Raw genomic sequence first — 12,869 nt, forward strand, 5'->3', positions numbered from 1 at the left:
TTTCCTTTCTTCAGCCAGCAGCCATGAGAAGTAAGGATATACAGTATGTTGTAATAATGGGGCCTACAGATTTACCCTAATTATGAGTTCAACTATAAGTGAGTGAACGCTCATAAAATGTCACAATAACCTGTAAGAGTAAATGTTGATGGGAAGTGGTAGGTGTAAAAGTAAAAGGGGGAAGTGTAAAAGAAAGACCAAGACTGAATTAGTACAAACAAAAAGGCCTACGGATATTACTAAAGCATTGTTAAAATCATACCTGGTAAACAAGAACTATGATCCAAAATTGGATGTGTTGGAAATTAAGCATAATAAGTGGGCAAAATAATGAGGGCTATTCTGTCCATCACTCCCTTTTGATGTCCTCAAAAAGAGGCTTTGGGGAGGGGGGAGGAGCTGGCTACTTTGATGCTGGGTGACTGAAAGATGAAAGAAGGGGAACCTGGGTGACTGAAAGATGAAAGAAGGGGAAGGAGCAAGCTTCATTATTATGGCTGCCTCACTCACCATCTCCTGAGACTCTAGACCTTCTTCAGCCTAATCCTGAGAAGATGTCCTGACCAGATTAGGCCAGAGAGAGATGACATAGCCTGAGCTGTTGGAGGTGGCAAAATCTCAAACACCACCACAGATGTCAAACTTTGTCACACAGACACTCAATGTGTCCTTTTCCTTCCCTACCTTATTTTCCCCCCTATCTTTCTCCTTTTTCCTTCTGTCTAATAAGAATCTGGCTTAGCCAGACAAGACTATATGTTTTTGCAACACTGCTGAGAGCCAGTGACCAGAAAGAGACAGCTAAAAGCAATGCCCTGAACAACCTGATGGTGGTACAAGTTTGCTAGGTCTCAGGCAGAAGCACAAGGTGGGGTTTCAAGTGAGACAGAAGCTGCATATTCTGTCTTTGCTGTTCTTTTCTCTCTCCTTTTTGTGGATGTGTGATGGGGTGTATAAACCCCACACTGGGCAAAAAGGGGTTAAGGAACTATGTTGGGATCAGCCAGCCCTGCCTCACCACACCTGTAGCAAATGCTCCAACTAGCGGTAGGTGACCAAATGTCCCAATATTATTGGGACCATCCCAATGTTAAGGGCTTTGTCTTATATAGGCAACTATACACTCCCCACCCAAAAAAGTGTCCCACTTTTTCATCCTTGCTATCAGGTCACCCTGACGGGAGAAGGAGTTAACAAGCAGCCAGGGGACAGCTCATTTGGTGGCAACCCAGGGGAGAGCTACCTGTGGCTCCAGCAGAGGAGAGTGGCGGGGAGGCAGAAATTTCTCCCTGAGACAACTGTCCAAAGGTCCCTCCCAGAGGGAAAGGAGGACCTGTCACCGAAATAGCTGGAGAGGGAAGCATTCTCCTTTCCCCTTCATATGAACTCTGGACTTTGGTAATCCCCTTTATTTTTTGTTTAGACTATTCCAGCAGTGGAAAGCTGTTGGGCTGAGCTGACCCAGGAGGGTGGGCCATACCATGGGCGAAGGCAGTTGCCACCTGAGGAAGAAAGCTACCATGCCACATGCTGCCACCAGAATATGCCTTGTTGTGGGCAGGCACCCTTCACACCACCTTAATCTGGACAGTTACCTTGGTACAATCACGGGAGTGGGGTAGGAGATAGGAAGTGGCCCAGGGAGAGAAGCCTCACCTGTCAGATCACTGACTGCCCTCAAAGGAGACTGGGTCAGAGCCCGGGGGAATGGGAGGGCCTGGGTTCCCCTAACAGCAATCCTCCCAAAGGTCAAGAGCATTAGCCATGACCACTAGGCTACACTACCTAACAACCAACCCCCAAGTGAGGACCATCACAGGCTGTTTGTCCTGTTTTGCCTTAAAGGAGGCAAGATCTGATTTAAATAATAACAAGAGTTCTAGCCTTTCTCAACTAACTTTTCTCTTCCCCAAAAGGACAGCTATTACCATCTTTAATGCTACCTAAAACACTGTCAAATGGCGGGGGAGAGGGGAGGAGGTTTCCTTGTAAAGGCTCTCCAGCAAAAGGGAAAGGGACTAAGGGATGTTGTTAAAATGAAAGCTTTACTGATAGTATTTAAATTGTAAAGTATTAACCTGTTTTTCCCTCTCTTCTGTATCTTTAATAAAAGGTTTAAAAAAATATTCTCCATGGTACTAAGCAGGCTCAGGTCTCTATATACCAAACATTGTTTAGCACTGTTTAATGTTGGACAGTGACAGGTCATGTTAATACCATCACCTCCTAGGCCTATATACTCCATCTAAATGAATACAACAGGTATAATTACCTATATCCTTCTAACTCAAACACTTAAACAAATAGGATTAAAAACAAATACACAAAACTCTTGGAAAGGTCTTTGAGTTTGTTTACTGCAATATGCAGGAGTTTATGCATAAAACATAATGTAGCTTTCCCATTTTATATTTTCCTAGATTTATTGGACCCTATCATCCTCTCTCCCATGGATATATTCGTGAAACTCTTTTTGAAGTTGGTGGGAGTTACACACGCTCCTCAGAGGAAGATTGGGTCAGGGTTGCCATTTCAGATTAGGGGGGTGGCAACTTTAACCATGATTCTGGGGTCTACTGAGGCATTTGAAAACTCTAGTGTTTTGGCAGATAATTTAGCCATTAGTTGACAGGAGCAGTGTATCTATTCCTTTATAACAGAAAGAAAGAAAATTAAATAAATATTAGACCCACTCAGCTCTAACATAGAATCATAGAATATCAGGGTTGGAAGGGACCTCAGGAGGTCATCTAGTCCAACCCCTTGCTCAAAGCAGGACCAATCCCCAATTTTTGCCCCAGATCCCTAAATGGCCCCCTCATGGATTGAGCTTACAACCCTGGGTTTAGCAGGCCAATGCTCAAACCACTGAGCTATCTTGTTCTGACATGTTGTGGCAAGTCACTTAAGGGACACTGGTTAGGTTTAAAATTTTAATGTATATTCTTATGTTGTTACTAACTTTGTGGAGAGACATCCCCATCAGGACTCCTGGGTTCTATCTCCACTTTGGAAGGGGAATGGGATCTAGTGGGTTATAGAGTGTGTGTGGGTGGTGGTGGGGGGGGGGGGAATTCAGATATATCTGGGTTCTATATAAGAACATCAGAATGGCCATACTGGGTAAGACCAGTGGTCCATCTAGCCCAGTATCCTGTCTTCCAACAGTGCCCAATACCTTCAGAGTAGAGTAGAACAGGCAATTGTCAAGTGATTCATCCCCTGTCGTCCATTCCCAGCTTCTGGCAAACAGAGGCTAGGGATACGCAGAACATGGTGTTGCATCCCCTGCCCATCCTGACTAAAGGCCTTTGACGGACCTATCCTCCATGAACTATCTAGTTCTTTTTTGAACCCTGTTATAGTTTTGGCCTTCACAACATCCCCTGGAAAAGAGTTCCACAGGTTGACTGTGAAGAAATACTTTTTTGTTTTAAATTTGCTTCCTGTGTTCTGAGGTGTAAATAACACTTCCTTATTTAGTGGCAAAGAGTCCTGTGGCGCCTTATAGACTAACAGACGTATTGGAGCATAAGTTTTCATGAGTGAATACCCACTTCATCGGATACATGTAGTGGAAATTTCCAGAGGCCGGTATAAATATGCAAGCAAGAATCAGGCTAGGGATAATGAGGTTAGTTCAATCTGGGAGAATGAGGCCCTCTTCTAGCAGCTGAGATATGAATACCAAGGGAGGGGAAACTGCTTGTGTAGTTGGCTAGCCATTCACAGTCTTGGTTTAATCCTGAGCTGATGGTGTCAAATTTGCAAATGAACTGAAGCTCAGCAGTTTCTCCTTGAAGTCTGGTCCTGAAGCTTTTTTGCTGCAGGATGGCTACCTTTACATCTGCTATTGTTTGTCCAGGGAGATTGAAGTGTTCTCCTACAGGTTTTTTGTATACTGCTATTCCTAATATCTGATTTGTGTCCACATATCCTTTTACGTAGGGACTGCCCAGTTTGGCTGATGTACATAGCAGAGGGGCATTGCTGGCACATGATGGTGTAGATTACATTGGTGGACGTGTAGGTGAATGAACCAGTGATGGTGTAGCCGGACTGGTTAGGTCCTGTGATGGTGTTGCTGGTGTAGATATGTGGGCAGAGTTGGCATTGAGGTTTGTTGCATGGATTGGTTCCTGAGTTAGAGTTACTATGGTGCGGTGTGTAGTTGCTGGTGAGAATATGCTTCAGGTTGGCGGGTTGTCTGTGAGTGAGGACTGGCCTGCCTCCCAAGGCCTGTGAAAGTGAGGGATTGTTGTCCAGGATGGGTTGTAGATCCCTTATTCTTTATTTACTTTCTCCATGACTTTCACCAGTCATGATTTTATAGACCTCTATCATATCCCCCCACCCTTAGTCATCTCTTTTCCAAGATGAAATGTCCCAGTTTTTTTAATCTCTCTTCATACAGAAGCTTTTCCAGACCCCTAATTATTTCTGTTGCTCTCCTCTGTACCTTTTCCAAATCCAGTATGTTTTTTGAAAGGGGGTGATGAGATCTGCATCCAGTATTCAATATGAAAGTGAATTTATAACCATGAATTTATATAGAGGAAATATGATACTTTCTGTCGTCTCTCTCCCTTTCCTAATGATTCCCAATATTCTGTTGGCTTTTTTGATTGCCACTGCACATTGAATGGATGTTTTCAGAGAACTATTCACAATGACGCCAAGATATCTCTCTCTCTCGACAGGTAACAGCTAATTTAGACCCCATCATTTTGTATAGTTGGGATTATGTTTTGCCATGTGCATTACTTTGTATTTATCAACATTGAATTTAATCTGCCATTTTGTTGCCCAGTCACGCAGTTTTCTGAGATCCCTGTGTAACTCTTTGCAGTCTGCTTTGGAGTTAACTATCTTGAGTAATTTTGTATTGTGTGCAAATTTTGCCATCTCATTGTTTTACCTCTTTTTCCAGATCATTTATGAATATGTTGAACAGCACTAGTCCCAGTACAGACCCCTGGGGGACACCACTATTTACCTCTCTCCAGTCTGAAAATTGACCATTTACTCCTACCCTTTGGAGTGCCTGGCAACGCTTTTACGATTATCTAATGATCCTTAATTTAATTTAATGACAAGCCTTTTGTTATCTTAATCACCCTGCCTCTCTTTACAAACTCCCTGCCCCAAGGGCAGAAGCCTGGAGCAGCACAGAACTCCTCACATATCACACTCAAGCTGTGCTGCAGTTAAGAGCTGTGTCTGGGGCTAGGTGTGGGCTGTGAGTAGACCTCTGATATGAAACTTGGAGGGGCGGGGAGGAGAGAGCCCACTCTGTCACCACAAATGGTGCCCCTGGATTGGGCCCATTGATTTATGCTTTGTCATTTAGATTTTATTTACATTATTGGAATTTTACCATCACGTGGCCACAATGCTTTGATTCCTATCAAAGTAGGAGGTGTGCTGAGTGAACAAGTTTGACTCAGGCTTTCCAAAGGAAGCATATGATTTGAGATCCGAAACAGTACAAGCTGTCTGCAGTACCGGGTGTTACCCGTAGCTAAAAAGGGAACTGACATATAGGTTTCTGCAGACTAGCTGTGAATTTATACTCCACATTTCTATAGGAAAAAAAAAAAAGAATTTGCCCCATGCCCGTATTTGATTTCAAATGAAACCGCATACTCTCTCTGTTCTACTCCAGCCCTATAAACAGAAACCCAGACACAAGCCTTTATTAGAGCTGTTGTGCAGAGAATTGAACCCTAGCCAATAAGCCCCTCAATGCTCTCTTAAAAACAACTCAGACCCAGTCTTACGTTTACCCATTAGACTAGTATTGGGATCATGCAGGCCTAAAAGCAAGAGAGGGGAAAAAATCATTCTGAGGTTAGGACCTTTAGTGAATCCATAAAAAAAACAGAAGGTTCCTGGCCATTGGAGAGGCTTCTGCAATAGACCCTTGTTGAGAGAGATTGAGTAGCATGGGAGCAAGAGAGTGTGAGAGCTGAGGCTAAGTAGGAAGCAAATAAAGTATACCGGATGACCGGGGCAGGGGAAAAAAGCTGAAGACTGAAAACTGAGAATTCTCCAAAGAGATGTCTCTGATGAGCTAATGTTGCTGCTGAAGAAATGTACGAGCTACGGAAGAAATGCATTCTCCTAATAATGGCAGCTTATTTATTGGTAGCTTAGCAATTGACTTGAGTTCTGCCTATTTGCTGCACATCAGGGACTTTCTCCATGCAGATCCTAACCCCACAGCAACAAGAGGAGGATTCTGATGGGAGACTGTACAGTATTCCCTCCTGCAGGAACAAGCTGCAGTGCAGCTGACCTAGTCACAGAGTTCAGAGCAGACGCTCTCTGCCAGATACCGCTTCAAATGTTCTTAAGTTTTACTCCGTTCTGGGAATTGCCGATTAGCAGCAGCATAAAATATACCCAGGCTGCATAGGATTTGGCTAGTTCTGGGTAAGGACAGGTTTGGATAAGATAACCAACTTGAATTTTTGCCCAAAACCTGAGCCAAACCTTTTTGATTTAGGGGGAAAAGTAGATTGTTTTTTAGCTTTTATTTTTAGTTTCCAACTGAGATCCAGAGTAAAAGGCCTGAAGCCCATGCGAGTGGCTGCTTTTTGCTATTGTTCCAGCCCAAAAAGGAACAGAAGGCACTCGCAGAAATTATGTGAAAAAGCCTGTTCTCATGAGATATTCAATATAAGTTAGGCTCCAGGCCAAGATTTTCAAAAATAGGAACTCAGAGTTAAGATCCTAAATTCTATATTTAGGCACTTAAAATCACTGTTCATATCTTCAGAAGTATTGAGCACCCAATAGCTCCCACTGTGGTCAACACGTTTGAAAATTATGCCACTTAATTTTGTCTCCAAATATGGATTTAGAAGGCTAAATTTTGGCTCTCGCTTTAAAAAATCTTGATCAAGAAGTTCAGATAAGTTTCTAACCTTTTGAGGTGCTTATCCTTCCCAAACATCCAAACCATCTGAAGTTCTGGGGCTTCCAGGGAAAATCAGGAATACTTAAGTATTACTAATATATGAATGGCTAAAAGACTCAGCAGAGAAGATTATCCAAGACACGGATTTTCAAAGTTATCTTGAGGAGAAGGGGCATTGACTTATCAGAAGTAACCCTGAACCTTGAAAGGTGCTCAGTACTAGAGGTTGTACGAAGGCCTGGGATAGATAAAGGGCTACAAGGAAAAAACTCTTCATTTAACTATTTGTGTTCTGAACAATTCACAGTGGTGGTGGGGGGAATCCTACACTACCATCTTTGCAAAAAGAAAAGGAGTACTTGTGGCACCTTAGAGACTAACTAATTTATTTGAGCATGTGAGCTGTAGCTCACGAAAGCTCATGCTCAAATAAATTGGTTAGTCTCTAAGGTGCCACAAGTACTCCTTTTCTTTTTGCAAATACAGACTAACACGGCTGTTCCTCTGAAACTACCATCTTTGCTATTGTAAATAGCTGCATTTTTCAGGCTTGATTTGGGTTTGAGTACTATTAATATATCCTCTGATTTACATTGGTTTATAAAATAGCTTTTTACCTTCAAAATACTGTTAAGGAGGTCTTGCTGAGAATTTGCTTAAATTCACCAATTTGTTTAAATTTGATAAATGCTCTGGGGTACGCTTTCATTGGGGTGAATGAAGGAGTGGCTGCACAGTGCCAAGAATGCTATTGTTAATCAGAGTCACATCCCTCAATGACCCCCAGGCTCCCTGCTGAAAAGTCATCCCTTATTTCTATCTGTAGTTGCAACAATTAAAAGCAATAGAAAATATTTTTTTACTCTAGATATGTTTTTAATCTGTGACTTTAAAGCTAAGTGCTTCCAAAGTTGCCAGACAACAGCACTATAAACATTTTAATTGCATAATGTGAAAAATATATTCACTAAATCATTGGGTAGCTGAAGAAACACAGCAATTTAGTGATGAATTAAAACCCTCTGTAATTTAATATTTTATGTCCTTACTGACTTTTAACCAAGCAGGGTAAAAGCCTTTTGACATAACCTCTCTTGCCATTCTTTATTATTTGAACACTGTTGTTTATCTGGGTTTCAGATATATTTATGTACATGTATGCTGGGGGAGGGAAATGTATTAGCAAATGTCATGGATCTTCAGCATGACTTGAGCTGCATAATTGTATATTTAGTTCTAAAAATGGATGACTTACATAGGGGAGCACTAGCCTGCAGACAAGTTTTCAAGTGCACATTTCTGTGAAATATTCAAATGTAGATATGAGTTTCTAGAGTAGGAATGATGTGCTCACTTATTTGGCAAGCTCTGGAAATGCCATGTTCCATGCAACAGAAGACTTCATGTGGTATGCTGAAAGATGCAGATGGTGGTAATAATACAGATAGAGCTTAGTGACTTGTATCATTGACCAAACACCAACACAATGTAGACTGCTGTCTGATACCAGTTGTCCATTTAGTGACCGTTTCAATTACAAATGAGCAATGCTCAAAAAGTTCAGCGGTTCAGCTTGGGTAAATATCCTCCCTTCAAAGTACAAGTGCTTATCAGAGTCTTTTTGCTTAGAAAATGAGGGTTGAAATCTAGGAAGAAAAAAATTTCTCTAGAGATTTCTAGTACTCTCAGGCTTTGGACTGTGTGGCAATTCTGTGAGAGAACAGATTTGTCATATATAATTCAATACTTCTTATCTTAGTTGAAACTGGGAAGAACAAGAAGAAGAAGAAGAAGAATACGTTGTGCACATACAGGGCTTTCTGATTCACAGATCTCAAAGCATTTTTCAAAGGCTAGGAAAGTTTTATTACACAGATGGGGTAATTGAAACACAGAAAGGTTTATGACCTGATTTTTCTGAGCTCCTAAGCAGCTGCAACTGCCAATGAAGTAATTTTATTCTCAGGTCTGCCAGATTTCCTAAGTAACCTTAGGCAAGTAACATTAACTTCTCCAGAGGAGCAGCAAGCAGGGGAATTAGAGAGGGAGTCTGAGAAGCTTTCATTCTAGGTTCAATTCTGTGCTCAATACTGTGATGGTCAATGATGGAACAGTAGTTATGACTTGCAATGGATCTGCCAAGTTTTCTTTCCTGTCTGAAGCCAAAAGGGACTTCCACTGTGTGAAGTGCAAGATGGTGGTTGTGCTGGAGAAAAGATTTGTGGGTTTGCAAGGACACATATTGATTCTGTTAATCACCATAAGGCTGAGGTGTACTTGAACAACCAGATTCAGGAAATATCACCATCGCAGATTCAAGAAAGAAAAGAAATGGCGACCAAGGAACCCAACTGTGTGGAAATTAGAGAGGAGGCAGTTTGTAATCACCAGGGGCAAAAGGAAAAGGCAGCATTTTACACAGTTGAAGGCAGATGAGGATGTGATCCGTGGAAAGAAGAGGACCAAAAGGGATTCCATAGAGCCAGAAGTATCCAATCATTATCAAGTTTCCAGTGAGGAAACTGCAGAAAATTGCTCTGAAAATTGAGCTGGCTGAATAGAATGGAAAACTGTACATGACATACATGAATTTTTAAAATTAAAGATGACAATTTCCTTATTCAAAAGGTGTTGCATCCAACATGGGGGAATTCTACAGTAGATCACATCTTGACAGATGAAGAGGAACTGATCACAGAACTAAAAGTTAGTGATTATGGGGTGCAAGTGATCATCATTATTTGTTGACATTTGCTATCTGTAAACAGAACAGAATCCCAACCAAGCATTTATATACTTGGAGCTTTGAAATGACCAATTTCATAAACAATTATGAGCCAAATCATCTGGAAGAAAGAACTTAAGCAGAAAAATATGACCAATATCTGAGAACTATTTAACACACACTTTACTAGATGCCACAAAAGCCACAATCCCACTATGATGGAGTGTTGCGCACCCCTCCGCTGCTGAAATGGTTAATTGAGGCCAGCTGGGCCAATTAACCTATTAGGCTACAAGCTTGGAGAAGTAAGGCTGAGAGGAAAGCCCTAATTAGGAGAGGCTCACCTGTGCAGGGACAGGTGAGGCTTTCACAAAGCCAGGGAGCTGATAGGAGGAAGGGGCTACAGGGAAGTAGTCTGCAGTCACTCCCTGTGAGTTGTGAGGCTGGCACGTGTGGAGAAGGGGGGAGAACAAGAAAGTAAGGGCAGGCTCAGGGAAAAGGCAATAAGGTCCAAAAGGGAACATACCTTGGCTGCTGATTAGAGGGTTCCTGAGCTGGAACCCAAAGTAGAGGGTGATCCTGGGGTCCCCTACCAGAAGTAGCACCAGTTGGGCAGTGAATGGGAAGACTACCTGAGCTGTTCACTAGAGAAGAGGCTTTGATACCCCCAGAAGGGGAAACCCACATAGTGACCTGGCTGGAGGGCCAAGTCATGAAGGAGCATCCAGAATCACAGAGTGCAGCAATCGGTGGAAGTGGCCCCTGCCCTGAAAGGAGCTAATCCCAAGAGAGGCCAGGAGGAGGCACTGCCTGCAGTGAGTGAACCCTGTGACCTGCACCAGTGAGGAAAAAGGCTATACTGGTAAAAAAAAAATGGAGGGGGGGGTTGATAACAATGAGTATCCATTAGAAATCACAGAAAATTGATAGGGAAGGCAAGTACACAAGGAGTAATCTATGTCCTTAACGCTGCGGGCCAATGTGTAGACTTCTGTAAGGCATTTGACTTGGTACCATACAACATTTTGATTAAGAAACTAAAACAGTGGAAAAATCAATATGGCACACAATAAATAAATTAAACTGGCTATTTGATACGTTTCAGAATGTAATTGTAAATGAGGAATCCTCATCAAGTGGGTCTGTTTCCAGTGGAGTTTTGCAGGGATTGGTTCTTGGCCCTATGCTATTTAATTTTTTTTTTTTTTAAATCAATGATTTGGAAGGAAACGTAAAACTTAGGCCATGGTCACATGACAGGTTGTGGAAGACAATAAGTCTATAGATGTGTCATGGAATAGAATCTAGTTCTGATTCAATGTTATGTTCTCATTCCACTAGATTACCGTTGTGTTCCAGGAAATGCAGAATGTTATGAGAAAATGCTAGCCATCTCTTTTGAACCTCAGAGTTTTGCATGCTGTTTTATTTAAACCAGTTCTGTTGTTACTTTCTAGAATGTGCATTAAATATAGTATTCCATCAGTCTACACTGTTATCTGAAATATGGCAAAGATGTTGGTAGGCTTGAGAAAAGAAAGTATAGGTGTGTCTAGCACCAACTGCAATCAAAGCAGGATGCTCATTAGTATACTTGCTGAGTAAGATTAGTTTAGTTAATATATTGTACTTCTACTGAACCTTAACATTTTTTTGTCTTCCATCTAAGGATCTCAAAGCACCATACAAATATTAATTAAGCTTCACAACATTATTTTGAAGTAGGTAAATAGTAATTCTGCTTGTCTTACAAAAGAAATAGCAAAGACTCACAGGTTTCGGAGTAGCAGCTGTGTTAGTCTGTATCCGCAAAAATAAAAGGAGGACTTGTGGCACCTTGGAGACGAACAAATTTATTTGAGCATAAGCTTTCATGAGCTACAGCTCTCTTCATCGGATGCATGCAGTGGAAAATACAGTGGGGAGATTTATCTACACAGAGAACATGAAACAATGGGTGTTACCATACACACTGTAACAAGAGTGATCAGGTAAGGTGAGCTATTACCAGCAGGAGAGCGGAGGGGGGGACCTTTTGTAGTGATAATCAAGGGGTGGGCCATTTCCAGCTGTTGACAAGAACTTCTGAGGAATGGGGGAGGGAATAGTTTTACTTTGTGTAATGACCCATCCACTCCCAGTCTTTATTCAAGCCTAAGTTAATTGTATCCAGTTTGCAAAATAATTCCAATTCAGCAGTCTCTCATTGGAGTCTGGGTTGGTTTGTTTTTTTGGTTTTTTTGAAGTTTTTTTTTGTTGAAGATTTGCCACTTTTAGGTCAGAAATCGAGGGACCAGAGAGATTGAAGTGTTCTCCGACTGGTTTATGAATGTTATAATTCTTGACGTCTGATTTGTGTCCATTTATTCTTTTACGTAGAGACTGTCCAGTTTGACCAATGTACATGGCAGAGGGGCATTGCTGGCACATGATGGCATATATCACATTGGTAGATGTGCAGGTGAACGAGCCTCTGATAGCGTGGCTGATGTGATTAGGCCCTATGATGGTGTCCCCTCAATAGATATGTGGACACAGTTGGCAACGGGCTTTGTTGCAAGGATAGGTTCCTGGGTCAGTGGTTCTGTTGTGTGGTATGTGGTTGCTGGTGAGTATTTGCTTCAGGTTGGGGGGCTGTCTGTAAGCAAGGACTGGCCTGTCTCCCAAGATCTGTGAAAGTGATTGGGTCATCCTTCAGGATAGGTTGTAGATCCTTGATGATGAGTTGACTCAGAGTTTGTTATACACACAGTGTCTTATGGGAAAACGTAAACACTTTCTTTCATGTAACAGATTTAAAACTGAGATGCTTACTCAACCCACATCAGTATCTCTAAAATTTGTGTAGCTATCTCATAGCCAGGCAAGTGCCTGATGATTACCTGTCTCCTCACACCAAAGGTGGTTCGTTGTCTGTGATGGACCTTCAGCATCCTCCCTTCCAAACTCCATGCTTGCCCAGCTTGCCCAGTTATTTCCCAATAGACAGCTTGCAAGAAGGCCGTAGAGAGTTTTGTTGTTTTTTTAGTTATAGGAGGAGTGGGAGGGTGAGAAAGAAACCTTGACTAAAAAGAGGTTGCAGGGCATTGTTGTACATAACCAAGCACAGCTATGGATAAAACATTAAAATGGGTGTAACTGTCATTTACACCCCCTTTTAAGGCCCCTTGTACTGCCAGAGTGGTGTAAACTGGCTCCCTTGTGCCTCCCTCCTCTTACTAT

The sequence above is a fragment of the Caretta caretta genome, chromosome 8, assembly GCF_965140235.1.
Source record: "Caretta caretta isolate rCarCar2 chromosome 8, rCarCar1.hap1, whole genome shotgun sequence".
In the NCBI taxonomy this organism is placed as follows: Eukaryota; Metazoa; Chordata; order Testudines; family Cheloniidae; genus Caretta; species Caretta caretta.